This window comes from Capricornis sumatraensis, chromosome 2 (genome assembly GCF_032405125.1).
Source record: "Capricornis sumatraensis isolate serow.1 chromosome 2, serow.2, whole genome shotgun sequence".
In the NCBI taxonomy this organism is placed as follows: domain Eukaryota; kingdom Metazoa; phylum Chordata; class Mammalia; order Artiodactyla; family Bovidae; genus Capricornis; species Capricornis sumatraensis.
Window position 1 is genome coordinate 212010217 of NC_091070.1, and position 16812 is coordinate 212027028.

Below are 16812 nucleotides of genomic sequence, written 5' to 3' on the forward strand. Positions count from 1 at the left end.
GCTGAACGTGACTTAGTGAATGAACAACAAGGCAGAATAATGTCCCCTCCCCCACCCCCCACCAGATATGCACGTCCTAATACTTGGAAACCATGAATATGTTAGGTTTCAAGGCAAGGAGCAATGAAAGTTGCAGGTACAATTAAGGTTGCTAATTTCTTATCAGCTCACTTTGAGAAGGGGAGATTATCTGGATTTTGTAATCCGCATGTAATTACAAGAGTCCTTAAAAGTGGAAGAGGAGACCAGAATCAGAAAGAGATTTGAAGATACAGCTGACTTTAAAGATGGAAAGAGACCACAGATCAAGGAGTAAGGGTGGTCTCTAGAAGCTGGAAAAGGCAAGACAATTCTCCTCTAGAACTTCCAGAAAGAAACACAGCCCTGCTGACACCTTGATTTTATCCCAGTGGGACCCACTTAGGACTTCTCTTCTGAACTTCTGTAAAATAACAAATTTCCATTGTTTTAAGCCACAAGGTTTGTGGTGGTTGTCATAGCACCAGCAAGAGACTAAGACAAACAACACTCGCATACTGGTTGGATCATGAGATTATACTGAATTGGAAGGTTGCTTTACAAGTGTGGAAGGAAACACAAGAGTCCAGAGGGTTATTGCTTGCAGGCTGTGGAGAGTCTGTTGAACTGTCCTGAACCCTGCCTCTGCCCACCTCTGTAGTGATGAGTACTCAGGCCTGCCCCTTTTCGTGGCGCCCCCAGGGACAGTGCCAGGTTAACAAAGCTAATTCCTTGTTTGCAAACATCTCCTTTCAAGTCTGCACGCAGACTATTCTCTTCTGAAATTTTGTTGTTGTTTCTCAGAATTATAAATTAATCAATGCGCTTACTCAATATTTTTCTTGCAATCCGGATGAGTGTTAGAACATGAAAATAGAACTCCCTCCCCAATTAGAACTCCCTCCCCCACCAACTCCCAACCCCTCACTTCTGATCTTCTCCTGTTATATCTGTGGATCTTTTCAGAATGTGCATAATAGTCCATGCAAACATTCAAAAAGAACAAAATATATTCATGTGTAACAGTAGGAGAAGAGGACCAAGATATATATTTGTACAGAAACAAAGTAAGCTATATCACAATATCTATAGTACAATTAATTTTGTGTTAAAATATTTGTGTACGTACACAAATATGTAACTGTATAGCAGCTTATGTGTAGAAAATTCTGAAAAAATCTACAGAAATAACGATAGTTTATCTCTGAAGATCAGAAATGAGGGTTTGGAAGTTGGTGGGGGAGGGAGTGTAGTCCATAGGGCTTCCAGATGGCCCTAGTGGTAAAATATCCACCAGAGGTGTGGGTTCAATCCCTGGGTTGGGAAGATCCCTTGGAGTAGAAAATGGCAACCTGCTTCAGTATTCTTGCCTGGAAGATTCCATGAACAGAGGAGCCTGGCGGGCTACAGTCTATGGAGTTGCAAAGAGTTGGACACGACTGAATGTGCACACACAGACACACACACACACACACACAGTAGTCCATAATTTTACCAGCAGTTCAGTTCAGTCGCTCAGTCATGTCCGACTGCTTGCGACCCCATGGACTGAATTTCTATAATAATACACCATAATGTTTACCACAATTTCTATAACCTCTTCCATAATGGCAGCTAGATATCTTAGTGTATAACAGATTCTTTAATAGTTAATCATTTCTCCCAAGGCCACACACTGACAGGCATTTTATTATTTTCATAGGCCTGTGAAACTCATTTTTGGAATGTCTACCTGACATCATCATCAAACATATGTAAGTACACCCACATTCCATATCATATACATTTTTATTGTAAAAAAAATATTGTAATAATTTTGCTTTATAAATTATTTGGCTCTGACTAATTTCATTTGTGATTGACTATAATTTCTCAGCAGTCATCATGCAAAGTCAGGAATTCTCACAAAGTGGGACAATTTAACAGGCAAAAAGTATGTAAATGTAATGACTTTTTAGAAAAGCATTTTATTTTACATTGAAGTATAGCAGATCAATCTGGTAATAGTTTCAAGTGCACAGCAGAGTGACTCAGCAATACATATACATGTATCCATCCTCTCCCAAACTCTTCTTCCACCTGGGCTCCATATAACATTGAGCAGAGTTCTCTGTACTATAGAGTAGGTTCTTGTTGGTTACCCATTTTAAACATAGTAGAGTGTACATGTTGATCCCAAACTCCTTAACTATCTCTTCTCCAGCAATGAAAATTTGTTCTCTGAGTTTATGTGCCTGTTACTTTTATGTAAATAAGTACATTTGTATCATTTATTTTTAGATTTCATATATTAAGGTTGTCATATGATATTTTCATTTCTCTGTCTGACTTACTTCATTCAGCATGACAATCTCTAGGTCTATCCATGTTGCTTCAAATGGCATTATTTCATTTTTTTGATGGCTGCGTGATATTCCATTGTATATTCCATTGTATATATGTACCAGTTCAGTTCAGTTCAGTCGTTCAGTTGTGTCTGACTCTTTGTGACCCCATGAACTGCAGCACGCCAGGCCTTCCTGTCCATCACCAACTCCTGGAGATCACCCAAACCCATGTCCATTGTGTCAGTGATGCCATCCAGCCATCTCATCCTCTGTCATCCCCTTCTCCTCCTGCCCTCAATCTTTCCCAGCATCAGGGTCTTTTCCAATGAGTCAGCTCTTCGCATGAGGTGACCAAAGTATTGGAATTTCAGCTTCAGCATCAGTCCTTCCAATTAACACCCAGGACTGATCTCCTTTAGGATGGACTGATTGGATCTCCTTGTAGTCCAAGGGACTCTCAAGCGTCTTCTCCAAAACCACAGTTCAAAAGCATCAGTTCTTTAGCACTCAGCTCTCTTTATAGTCCATCTCTCACATCCATACATGACCACTGGAAAAACCATAGCCTTGACTAGATGGACATTTGTTGGCTAAGTGATGTCTCTACTTTTTAATATGCTGTCTAGGTTGGTCATAACTTTCCTTCCAAGGAGTAAGAGTCTTTTAATTTCATGGCTGCAGTCACCATCTGCAGTGATTTTGGAGCCCAGAAAAATAAAGTCAGCCACTGTTTCCACTGTTTCCCCATCTATTTCCCATGAAGTGGTGGGACCAGACACCATGATCTTCATTTTCTGAAAGTTGAGCTTTAAGCCAACTTTTTCACTCTCCTCTTTCACTTTCATCAAGAGGCCCTTTAGTTCTTCTTCACTTTCTGCCATAAGGGTGGTGTCATCTGCATATCTCAGGTTATTGATATTTCTCCTGGCAATCTTGATTCCAGCTTGTGCTTCCTCCAGCCCAGCATTTCTTATGATGTACTCTGCATATAAGTTAAATAAGCAGGGTGACAATATACAGCCTTGATGTACTCCTTTTCTTATTTGGAACCAGTCCATTGTTCCATGTCCAGTTTTAACTGTTGTTTCCTGACCTGCATACAGGTTTCTCAAGAGGCAAGTCAGGTGGTCTGGTATTCCCATCTCTTTCAGAATTTTCCACAGTTTATTGTGATCGACACAGTCAAAGGCTTTGACATAGTCAATAAAGTAGAAATAGTTGTTTTTCTGGAACTCTCTTGCTTTTTCCATCATCCAGTGGATGTTGGCAATTTGATCTCTGGTTCCTCTGCCTTTTCTAAAACCAGCTTGAACATCTGGAAGTTCACAGTTCACGTATTGCTGAAGACTGGCTTGGAGAATTTTGAGCATTACTTTACTAGGGTGTGAGATGGGTGGAATTGTGCAGTAGTTTGAGCATTCTTTGGCATTGCCTTTCTTAGGGATTGGAATGAAAACTGATGTTATCCAGGCCTGTAGCCACTGTTGAGTTTTTAATCTTCTTTATTGATTCTTCTGTTGAGGGACATTAATTTACTTCCACGTCTTGGCTACTGTAAATGGTGCTGAAATGGAGACTGGGGTGCATGTATCCTTTCAGGCCATGTTTTTCTCTGGGTGAATGTCCAGGAATGAGATTGTGGGGTCATATGGTAGTTCTATATTAGTTTTTAAAGGAACTTCATATCTGTTCTCCATAGTAGCAATATCAATTTAGTAATGACATTTTTATGAAAATGAAATTTGACAGTTAATGAATGTGAACTAATGCTGCACCTCACAAATATTTAAGCAAACACCTATTAATTTTTATTTTATTTCTTTATTTTTGTGTATTGAGGCCCATAATTGTCTTTTTTGGATCACATAAATTTTGTAGGGCTTTGAGGAGTTTGCAGTTCCTACTAGAGATGATGACTTGAGCGTGTAAGGGGTAGAATAGCCAGTACCCAGTACTCCCTGCTGGATGCCTATACTCACTCTCGAGGTGATTGGTGGGAGAGTTGGAATCTGCCTGGCCACCACGTTCAACACAGTCCCCAAGATGGGTATTTCCCAAGGTAGTCTGATTCAGGATACTGGGGCATGGAGTTGGAATGGGTCATAAAGAGGGACCCAGGATCACAGCTAAGAAGACAAGGGTCATAGTCCAGGGCTGGCCTTTTATAAAGGCAACAAAACTGGTCAAAATTGTTGTTTAGTCGCAAACTCATGTCTGACTCTTTTGTAACCTCATAAACTGTAGCCTGCCAGTGACCCTGTGGACTGTAGCCCACCAGGCTCCTCTGCCCATGGGATTATTCAAGCAAAAACACTGGAGTGGTTTGCAATTTCCTTCTTCAGGTAATCTTCCCAAGCCAGAGATTGAACCTACATCTCCTGCATTGTAGGCAATTCTTTACCACTAAGCCACCAAGGAAGCAATCTTTGATCAGGAACTCAGTTCAGTTCAATTCAGTTCAGTTGCTCAGTTGTGTCTGACTCTTTGTGACCCCACAGACTGCAGCATACCAGGCTTCCCTGTCATTCACCATCTCCTGGAGCTTTCTCAAACTCATCTCCATTGAATTGGTGATGCCATCCAACCATCTTGTCCTCTGTTTTCCCCTTCTCTTGCCTTCAATCTTTCCCAGCATCAGGATCTTTTCCAGTGAGTTGGCTCCTTGCATCAGGTGGCCAAAGTATCAGAGCTTCAGCTTCAGCATCGATTCTTCCAGTGAATATTCAGGGCTGATTTCCTTTAGGATTGACTAGTTTGATCTCCTTGCAGTCCAAGGGACTCTCAAGAGTCTTTCCCAGTACCACAATTAAAAAGCATCAATTCTTCAGAGGTTTATGGTCCGAGTCTCACATTCATATGTGACTGCTGGAAAAGCCATAGCTTTGACTAGATGGACCTTTGTTGACAGCAAAATGTCTCTGATTTTTAATATGCTGTCTAGGTTGGTCATAGTTTTTCTTCCAAGCAGAAAGTGTCTTTCAATTTCATGACTGCAGTCACCTCTGCAGTGATTTTGGAGCTCAAGAAAATAAAATCTCCCACCGTTTCCCTATTTGCCATGAAGTGATGGGACCAGATGCCATGATCTTAGTTTTCTGAATGTTGAGTTTAAAGCCAAATTTAAGTCCCTTGGACTGCAAGATCAAACCAGTGAATCCTAAAGGAAATCAGTCCTGAATATTCACTGGAGGATTGATGCTGAAGCTGAAACTCCAATACGTTGGCTACCAGGTATGAAGAACTGACTCATTGGAAAAGACCCTGATGCTGGGAAAGATTGAAGGTGGGAGAAGGGGATGACAGAAGATGAGATGGTTGGATGGCATCACCGACTCAATGGACATGAGTATGAGCAAGCTCCGTGAGTTGGTGAGGGACAAGAAAGCCTGGAGTGCTGCAGTCCCTGGGGTGGCAGAGTCGGATACAACTGAGCAATGGAACTGAACTGAAGCCAGTTTTTTCACTCTTCCTCTTTCACCTTCATCAAGAGGCTCTTTAGTTCCTCTTTGCTTTCTGCCATAAGGGTGATGTCATCTGCATGTCTGAGGTCATTGATACTTCTCGCTGCAATCTTGATTTCAGCATTTGCTTCATCCAGCCCGGCATTTTGAATGATGTGCTCTGCATATAAGTTAAATAAGCAGGGTGACAATATACAGCCTTGATGTACTCCATTCCCAATTTGGAACCAGTCTGTCATTTCATGTCTGGTTCTAATTGTTGCTTGTTAACCTATGTACAGATTTCTCAGGAGACAGATAAGGTAGTCTGGTATCCCATCTCTTGAAGAATTTTCTACAGTTTGTTGTGATCCACTCAGTCAAAGACTTTGGCATAGTCAATCAAGCAGAAGTAGATGTTTTTTTGGTTCTCTTGCTTTTTCAATAATCCAGCAGATGTTGGCAATTTGATCTCTGGTTCCTCTGCCTTCTCTAAATCCACCTTGAACATCTAGAAATTGTCAGTTCATGTACTATTGAAGCCTGGCTTGGAGAAATTTGAGCATTACTTTTCTAGTGTATGAGATGAGGGCAATTGTGCAGTAGTTTGAACATTCTTTGGCATTGCCTTTCTTTGAGATTGGAATGAAAACTGACATTTTCCAGTCCTGTGGCCACTACTGAGTTTTCCAAATTTGCTGGCATATTGAGTGCAGCACTTTCACAGCATCATATCTTTTAGAATTTGAAATAGCTCAGCTGGAGTTCCATCACCTCCACTAGATTTGTTTGTAGTGATGCTTTCTAAGGCCTGCTTGACTTTGATTCCAGAATGTCTAGCTCTAGGAGAATGATCATACCATCATGGTTATCCAGATCATTAAGATTTTTTTTTGTATAGTTGTATATTTCTGTGTATTCTTTCCACCTCTCCTTAATATTGTCTGCTTCTGTTAGGTCCATACCATTTCTATTCTTTATTGTGCCCATCTTTCCATGAAATATTCCTTTGTTATCTCTAATTTTCTTGAAGACATCTCTAGTCTTTCCTATTCTATTGTTTTCCTCTATTTCTTTGCATTGATCACTTAGGAAGGCTTTCTTATCTCTCCTTGTTATTCTTTGGAACTCTGCATTCAGATGGATATATCTTTTCTTTTCTCCTTTGCCTTTTGCTTTTCTTCTTTTCTGAGCTATTTGTAAGGCCTCCTCAGACAGCCATTTTGCCTTTTTGCGTTTCTTTTTCTTAGGGATGGATTAGATTACTGCCTCCTGTACAGTGTCATGAACCTCCATTCATAGTTATTCAGGCTCTATCAGATCTAATTCCTTGAATCTATTTGTTACTTCCACTGTATAATCATAAAGGATTTGATTTAGGTAATACTTGAATCGTCTAGTGGTTTTCCCTCCTCTTAAATTTAACTCTGAATTTTGCAATATGAAGTTCATGACCTGAGCCACAGTCAGCTCCTGGTCTTGTTTTTGCTGCCTGTATAGAGCATCTCCATCTTCAGCTGCAAAGAATATAATTAATCTGATTTTTGTATTGACCATCTGGTGATGTCTATGTGTAAAGTCGTCTCTTGTGTTGTTGGAAGAGGGTGTTTACTATGAACAGTGCATTCTCTAAGCAAAACTCTGTTAGCCTTTGCCCTGCTGCATTTTGTATTCCAAGGCCAAACTTGCCTGTTACTCCGGGTATCTCTTGACTTCCTACTTTTTCATTCCAGTCACCTATGATGAAAAGGACGTTTTTTAAAATGTTAGTTGTAGCAGGTCTTGTAGGTTATTATAGAACTGTTCAACTTCAACTTCTTTGGGAATAGTGGTTGAGGCATAGACTTGGATTGCTGCGATATTGAGTGATTTGCCTTGGAAATGAACAGAGGTCATTCTCTTATTTTTGAGACTGCACCTAAGTACTGCATTTTGGACTCTTTTATTGACTATGATGGCTACTCCATTTTTTCTAAGGGATTCTTGCCCACAGTAGTAGATATAATGGTCATCTGAATTAAATTCGCCCATTCCCATCCATTTTAGTTCACTGCTTCCTAAAATGTTGATGTTCACTCTTGCCATCTCCCATTTGACCACTTTCAGTTTGCTTTGATACATGAACCTAACATTCCAATTTCCTATGCGATAGTGTTCTTTACAGAAGCACTGGACTTTCCTTCCATCACCAGCCACATCCACGACTGCACATCGTTTTTGCTTTGGCTCAGCCTCTTCATTCTTTTTGGAACTACTTCTCCACTCTTCTCCAGTTGCACCTTGGGCACCTACCAACCTGGGGAGTTCATCTTTCAGTGTCCTATCTTGGTGCCTTTTCAAACTGTTCATGGGGTTTCCAAGGCAAGAATACTGAAGTGCTTTGCCATTCCCTCCTCCAGTGAACCATGTTTCGTCAGAACTCTCCACCATGACCCATCCATCTTGGGTGGCCCTACATGGCATGGCTCATAGTTTCATTTGAATTAGACAAGGCTGTGGTCCATGTGATCAGTTTGACTAGTTTTCTGCAATTGTGGTTTTCATTCTGTCTGCCCTCTGATTAATAAGGATAAGAGGCTTGCGGAAGCTTCCTGATGGGAGGGGCTGTCTGTGGGGGAATCTGGGTCTTGCTCTGACAGGCAGGGACATGCTCAGTAAATCTTTAATCCAGTTTTCTGTTGATGGGTGGGGCTATGTTTCCTCCCTTGTAGGGGTAATGGTGGTAATGACGGCCTCCTTCAAAAGGACTTATGCCAGCATGCCACGGTTCCCAGGACTATTGTATTTAATACCCTTAACCCCGTGGCAGGGCACTGTTGACCCAAGCCTCCACCAGAGACTCCTGGACACCCACAGGCAAGTCTGGCTCAGTCTTTTGTGGGGTCATGCCGCTTTCTCCTGGTTTCTGGTGGGCACAAGGTTTTGCTTGTGCCCTCCAAGAGTCTGTTTCCCCAGTCCTGTGGAAGCTCTGTAATCAAATCCCACTGGTCTTCAAAGTCAAATTCCCTGGAGGTTCTCAGTCCCTTTGCCAGATTCTCAGGTTGGGGAATCTGTTATGGGCCCTAGAACTTTTGCAACAGTGTGAGAGCTTCTTTTGTAGAATTAATTGTTCTCCAGTTTGTGGGTCATCTGCTCAGTGGCTTTATGGTGGGGCAGATGGTGACCTCTTCCAAGAGGACTTATGCCACACACCTTGGCTCCCAGGTCCGCTGCAGCCAGAGCCTCTGTCCCTGTGGTGGGCCACTGCTGACTTGTGCCTCTGCAGGAGACACGCAAACACTCAAAGGCAGGTCTGGCTCAGTTTCTTGTGGGGTCCCTGGGTCCTGGTGCATACGAGCTTTTGTTTGAGCCCTTCAAACATCTCTGGCTGGTATGGGGTTTGATTCTAAATGTGACTTTGCCCCTCTCACTGTCTTATTGGGGCTTCTCCTTTGTTTGTGGATGTGGGGTATCTTTTTTTGGTGGGATCCAACATTCTCCTCTCGATGGTTGTTCAGTGGTTAGTTGCAATTTTGGAGTTCTTTCAGGAGAATATGAGCACACGTCCTTCTACTCCACCATCTTAAGGAAAACATATCAAGAATTGGGTGTCCCCAATCTCCTCATTCACATATTCCAACACTGTCTCTCAGAGGTTTGATTTTATTGTGGGGAGAGTTCTCTTATATCTCTTCCAAAGAATGGGCAAACCTTCAGTCTGGGAGTCACTGCCTCTATGCTCCACCTACTGTAAAGCCAGAACAGGCAATGGCTGCTTAAACAGAGCTGATGAATGGGCAAATGAGGGGTCTCCATCAGGAGGTAAATTTTCCCATCTGCATTGCTGCATGTGAAAATATGATACTGATCAGAGCAGTAAGTGCTCAGGAGGGAAGGGCAACATGATGACAGTGACAGTTTGGCATCTCATTTGATTCCCTCACAAAAAAATTAACATTTTTGAAAAGATTGACTTTCTCCATGGAAATTCCTCTCCAATGTAAGCACTTGCTTGATGATGGGCTATTACAAATGCTTATGATCATGAAGATGAGATTTCTATAGCATCAGATGCTGTTATTACTTTGAATGAAATCACCGTGAAGACAATTTCAGGTCCCACAAGCAGCTCTTATCTTTAAGAAATCCCTGTGGATCAGAATACAATTTCCATAGCTTGGTTACCCAGGCAGCCAGGAAGCAGGGGCAAAGCCATTTGACACGGAGGGAGACCAAGGGCATGGGATGCCATGTGACCAAGAAAAGCGTCAATAGGGCAAGGCAAAGGCTTGTAGCCTCTGTCTCTTGGGCTATCTCACCAGGAATAGGGAAGAGCTCACAGTTTCAGGCCCATGCAGTTTTTCCAAAGTTTGGACTTCATAGACTTTATGGGACTCCCTGGTGGTCTCCTGCCATGGTCCATGTGTGCCCCAGATATTCTTTTTTGGCAGCAATCAAAGTTCATCATCTTCCTCCTATCCATGTAGGTCACTGTGGAAATGACTTCTGTCACCAACAACAGCAAACATGTTCATACTGGGAAGGATGCTGAGGACACCAACATTGCAACAGTTACCAGGATGGCTGCCAATTCAAGATCATAGTGGATGCTGCCTAGCATCAGTGGTATCTACACTGGTGTTTTCTCCTTATGGAAGAGGATGACTGTGGACTCCAATACCAATTACATATATTTTTTCTAAGTAAAAAATCTCTTTTAGCTAGACATATTTTCACATAGCAGGAAAACTGCATCTCCCAACTCCTTGCAGCTACATGTAACTGTGAAAGTAAGTTCTGACCAATAAAGTTTAACCCGAAATACTCTGGGAGACTTCAGAGACTTCCTTTATAATGACGGAGGTATGAAGGTACTTCCCTTCCCCTTCCTTCTTATTTGGCCCAGAATGGAGCTGATGTAATGGTTGGAGCTCCAGCAGCCTAGATCATGAGATGGCCTTAGAATAGAAGCCACAGGTTGAGGATGATGGAGACCTGCTCCCTAAAGGGCCCATGGAGCCACCATATCAGCTTGTTTATACCACTTCTACTTTGAGTCTTTGTTTGTTTTTTTTAATAGAAGCCAAGCTAATTTCCTTCATATTTATTAAATAAGTTCTTAGAAAATGCAAATAGCTATTGTCTACTATAATGTGAAACATCATCTTCATGTTTTTAAAGAGAGATATGATTGACATGTAACACTGCGCTAGTTTCGGATGTACAGCATAATGATTTGACGTATGTATATATTGTGAAACAATAAGTTTTGGTTAAAATTCATCACCACATCTAGTTACAATTTCTCGTGATGGGAACTTTTAAGATCTATTCTCTTAGCAAGTATACAACAGCAGCGTTGTATTAGAGTCACCATGCTGTATATTACATCTCCAGGACTTATATCTTATAACTGAAAATTTATATCTTTCGAGCCCATTTTCCCCATTCTCAACCCCTGCCTCTGGCAAGCACAAATCTGCTCTCTCTATCCATGAGTTTGGCTTTGGTTTTTATTTTTTATGTTCTAAACATAAATGAGAGCATACAGTATTTGTTTTTCTTGTCTGACTTATTGCACTGGGTCTTTATGTTATAAGCAGTCAAACCTATGGCGACACATACCAGTTGCTCTGGGAACCCTGGTTCCAAAGCTTCTGGAAACTATACAGCAACAGGTCTCTGAGGTTTTCTCACTGTCCATGGAGATCCCTTTGTCCTGTGCTCAGACGGAAGCTCATGGAAGCTGAGTGATGTCGCATAACGGATGAAGCACTCTGCTCGGCTCTCCCTTTCCTGTTCTTTCCCCCTGAACTCTCCCCACATCATGCGCCTTGACCCAGTCTTTCCTGTGGGGACTCACTTTCCTATCAAGAGGCCCCCAGTGAACCAGCCCCAAGCTCAATACTAGGATGAAGACCATTCATGATCGAGTCATGATTTCTAACCTCCTCTTCTCCCTGTAAAATGCATATGATCTGTACCCCATTTCTGGTCTTCCTTTGAGATGGCCCCTTAAAAAGACTGAGAAGTAGGTAGACTTCTTGCAGTCAGGTGAGTCTCCTCCAGCTGGACTCTCATGGGGCACTGAGGAACACGACCGTGTGTGGTAATTTTCTCTGTGCTCACCAGACAAACTTGTCCTTGGGTCACACTTGTGCTCCTCGGTGGTAACTATGAAACTGAAGTGTTAGCCACTCAGTCATGTCTGACTTTTTGTGAGCCTCTGGACTGTAGCCCACCAAGCTCCTCTGTCTGTGGAATTCTCCAGGCAAGAATAATGGAGTGAGTAACCATTCCCTTCTTTAGGGCATCTTCCTGATCGAGGGATCAAACCCAGGCCTCCTGCCTTGCAGGCAGATTCTTTAGTGTCTGAGAAGAAAGTTACCAGGGAAGCCCCAGGAACTATGAGAACTTAGAGACTTAAATATTTGTTCCACAGGTAATTTCTCCCTGCTACCTCCACTGAAATGAAAGGAGTATAGTCCCCTACCCTGTTGATGTTAAAGTTGGTCACGTGACTTGCTTTGACCAACGGAATGTGGGCAGAAGTGACAATGTGTGCCGTTTGTGTCTTAGGATGAGAGGTCTTAACAGGTATCCCACACTCTGCTCACCTCTGTGGGAATATTCAACTTATACCAAGAACATTCTGGGTACAATGAGACACATGGAGGAGGGCTTCTCCAGTCAACAAGCAGAGCCCCTCCTGGCTAACCTATAGAACTGTGGGCTTGAAAATAAGGGAGTCCCATTTTAAGCTACTAGATTTGGGGGCTGATTTTAATGTATTTCAATTAAAACCAATACCCCCAAAACACCACTTGTGCCTTACAGCATCTCTTAAGTCCTTGGTGGAAAAATCAAATCTACTGGACATGAACTCAGGCCTATGAATAGGGACAGTGGGGACCCAGCCTCTCCTCTGGGAGGCTCTGACTCTTGAAGCCTCTTTTTCCTGAAAGATAAAAGGAGTGGTCTCGGCACCTGCCTGGATGTGCCTCCTCCATCTGATCTGTGGGCCAGCTCCTTCCAGGACCTGCAGCTTCTGTGTTCTCTCACCAGCAAAAATTCTTTTCAAACTACTCTCTACAAGGGAGCCAGAGCTGTCATTCTAGCTGTTCTTCAGAACATCTTAACTGACCATGTCAGCGTCATGCATACGAGGCTTCAGTGCTCTCTGTAAGTATTTAGTGCCAGTTCCCCTCTCTTAGCTGAATCCACAAGGCCTTTCTTGATCTGGTTCTGCTGCGCCTGCCAGCTTCCACTCCCCACGCCTCTGCCCCTGACTCTAGAGAGCACCTGGAGCTCCCTAAGTCACCCTGCTGCCACTCACTAATGCTCCTGCTGTATATCCCTTGGGTTCTCTCCCCTGCTCCCTGGGACGTGATGGTCAAGGTGACAGTGACATGACTGACAAGAAGAATTTAACAGTCGCAGAAAGAGGAAATTAATTTCTTTAACATAAAGTAAAGGATACCACTAACCACAGAGAGAGGAGATACGGCAGCAGGCCCAGTCCAAAGGGGCATTATTTAGAACCTAGTTTAACCCTGGTGGCTCAGATGGTAAACAGTCTACCTGCACTTTGGGAGACCTGGGTTCGATCCCTGGGTCGGGAAGATCCCCTGGAGAAGGAAATGGCAATCCATTCCAGCACGCTTGCCTGGAAAATCCCATGGATGTAAGAGCCTGGTAGGCTACAGTCCATGGGGTCGCAAAGAGTCAGACACGACTGAGCGACTTCACTTTCACTTTTCACTGTAACCGCAGTCACAGAGAGACCCAAATTCCTGATGCATCCTTTAAAACCCAACTCAAGCCTCACCTCCTCCAGCCTTCCTTGGTCTTCTTTGCCACCTGCTGTTCAAAACCTGGGCCCTCAAGGGACTTACTGCACTCTGGCATCACTGGACTGTCCAGGTCTAAGAACCCAGTTTGGGAGGCAGGGGGAGGCCAGGTAACCTGTCATGTAATTTTCATTCCCCAGATAGCACCTGGTACATTGTCGGTGCCCAATGCCTGTTTAATGGGCACCCAGGCGTTTGGGGTTGGGAATGGGAAAGGCAGCAACACACCTGGCTGATATGTGCTCCTTGGGTGACAGGGGTTTGCCAAGGACTTGAAAGTGTGTCCTCGAAGCTTCCTTCCTGCCTCTGAGGTCGATTTGTAATGCAGCCAACACAATTCTCTATGGCACAGAGCTGGCCACATCACTCCCCTTTTAAAAACCTTCCAAGAGCCCCCATTGCACTGAGGTTGAAGTCTAAATCCTTCCAAGTGGCCTACAAAGGAGGATTGCCATATTTAACAACTAAAAATACAGAACTCCCAGTAAAATGTGAATTTCCGATAAACAACAAATACTTTCCTAGTGTAAGTGTGTCCTGGGAAATATTTGAGACATACTAAAATCAAACTACCACACAATTGCACTCATCTCACACGCTAGTAAAGTAATGCTCAAAATTCTCCAAGCCAGGCTTCAGCAATATGTGAACTGTGAACTTCCAGATGTTCAAGCTGGTTTTAGAAAAGGCACAGGAACCAGAGATCAAATAGCCAACATCTGCTGGATCATGGAAAAAGCAAGAGAGTTCCAGAAATAAACATCTATTTCTGCTTTATTGACTATGCCAAAGCCTTTGACTGTGTGGATCACAGTAAACTGTGGAAAATTCTGAAAGAGATGGGAATACGAGACCACCTAACCTTCCTCTTGAGAAACCTGTATTCAGGTCAGGAAGCAACAGTTAGAATTGGACATGGAACAACAGACTGGTTCCAAGTAGGAAAAGGAGTACATCAAGGCTGTATATTGTCACCCTGCTTATTTAACTTCTATGCAGGGTACATCATGAGAAACGCCAGGCTGGAAGAAGCACAAGCTGGAATCAAGATAGCCGGGAGAAATATCAATAACCTCAGATATGCAGATGACACTACCCTTATGGCAGAAAGTGAAGAGGAACTAAAAAGCCTCTTGATGAAAGTGAAAAAGGAGAGTGAAAAAGTTGGCTTAAAGCTCAACACTCAGAAAATGGAGATCAAGGCATCTGGTCCCATCACTTCATGGGAAATAGATGCGGAAACAGTGGACACAGTGTCAGACTTTATTTTGGGGGGCTCCAAAATCACTGCAGATGGTGACTGCAGCCATGAAATTAAAAGACGCTTACTCCTTGGAAGGAAAGTTATGACCAACCTAGATAGCATATTCAAAAGCAGAGACATTTCTTTGCCAACAAAGGTCCATCTAGTCAAGGCTATGGTTTTTCCAGTGGTCATGTATGGATGTGAAAGTTGGACTGTGAAGAAAGCTGAGCATCAAAGAATTGATGCTTTTGAAGTGTGGTGTTGGAGAAGACTCTTGAGAGTCCCTTGGACTGCAAGGAGATCCAACCAGTCCATTCTGAAGGAGATCAGCCCTGGGATTTCTTTGGAAGGATGATGCTAAAGCTGAAACTCCAGTACTTTGGCCACTTCATGCGATGAGTTGACTCATTGGAAAAGACTCTGATGCTGGGAGGGACTGGGGGCAGGAGAAGAAGGGGACGACAGAGGATGAGATGGCTGGATGGTATCACTGACTCGATGGATGTGAGTCTGAGTGAACTGCGGGAGTTGGTGATGGACAGGGAGGCCTGGCGTGCTGCGATTCATGGGGTTGCAAAGAGTCGGACACGACTAAGCAGCTGAAGTGAAACTGAACTGAAAATCAAAATTTATTTATCTGAAATTCAAACTGGGTGTCCTGAACTGTTTCTGACTGCTCTGTTTACAAAGGCTTCTACCCCAGCCCCACCTTCCTCTGCAGCCTCCACTCTCACTAAGCCTCTGACCCAGGTCTAATGAGCCCCTTCCGTCCCTCCCTTTCTTCTTCAGTACTTGCTCCTGCAAAGAGTAATGAATTAACACACAAAAGGTGCATCGAAAACAGTCTCTGCCCTAAGGGACTGACACAGTCCTTGGCAGGAGATGTTGGCGTTTCAGTGTTATTCCCCATCCACTGGGGCACAATGGCCCCACAGCCCCCTCACCACCCCAGTGTGCCAGGCTAATTCTCACCCATCCTAGAGCAAACTGGTGATCTTAGACCTTCAGTCTCCTTCTTCGACAAGTCTTTTCCAATAATCTCTCAGATGAGATGCTTGGGGTATGTGTCCCCAAGCACCCTGCACTTATTGTATTATATCTCTTATTACCCTTTGTCACGATCTCTTAGTATCGTGATCTCCGTTTCCCTACCAGGCTGTAACGTCTAGAGGGGAAGTGGTCACATCTGTCTTGTTCACTTCTTTTCCCTCCAGGGCCAGCACAGTGCCTGGAATTGGAGGTGGTTTTCAGTGTTTCCTGAATGAATAAACAGCACTCTGAGGCCCCTATATTACTCAGAAGCTAGTTTCCTCGATACTTCTACCTGTTTGTGGTCAAGATCAAGAGAGGTCTTAATGCTGCCCAGTTGGGGTTCCCATTCCACTGGGGGTCCTCACTCCCAGTCCCAGCAGAGAGGATGCAGAAGAGCAGAGTCCCCATTTCAGTTCTTCATTGCTGTCTGCAAACCATGTTTACAAATTATTTCTCTGCCCTAAATCCAGTGTCCTCATCTGAGTTGTGGGGCCAGTAACATCTGCCTGGACAAGACTGGGGGCAGAATTAACTCCGGCGATGTCACAAGGTGCTCCAGAGTAGAGAAGCACTCAGCAAATGCTAGTTTTCTTCTCTTCCCTCCTAGAAGGCTCCCAAGGATTCTTTCTTTTAGACAGAATAAAAAGTTTGATAGCATGGGATAGATACCTGGTCAGTTGGCATAAAGCAATGTACTTTGGTTTCAGATCAGAACCAGGAAACCCCACACTTTAAAGATAAGAAGGAGGAAATGTGTGGAAGTGAGAGAGAGGCCACGTCCATGGACTTGAGAGAGAGAAAAAAGGGGCTGGAAGCAGTGGATCAATCATCAAGGTGAAAACTTAAAAGACGATTGATTTTCCTCCTTGATGTCCACGTTTGAAGGGCCTTGTTGGATTCCTCCTGGGAAATCAACTTTG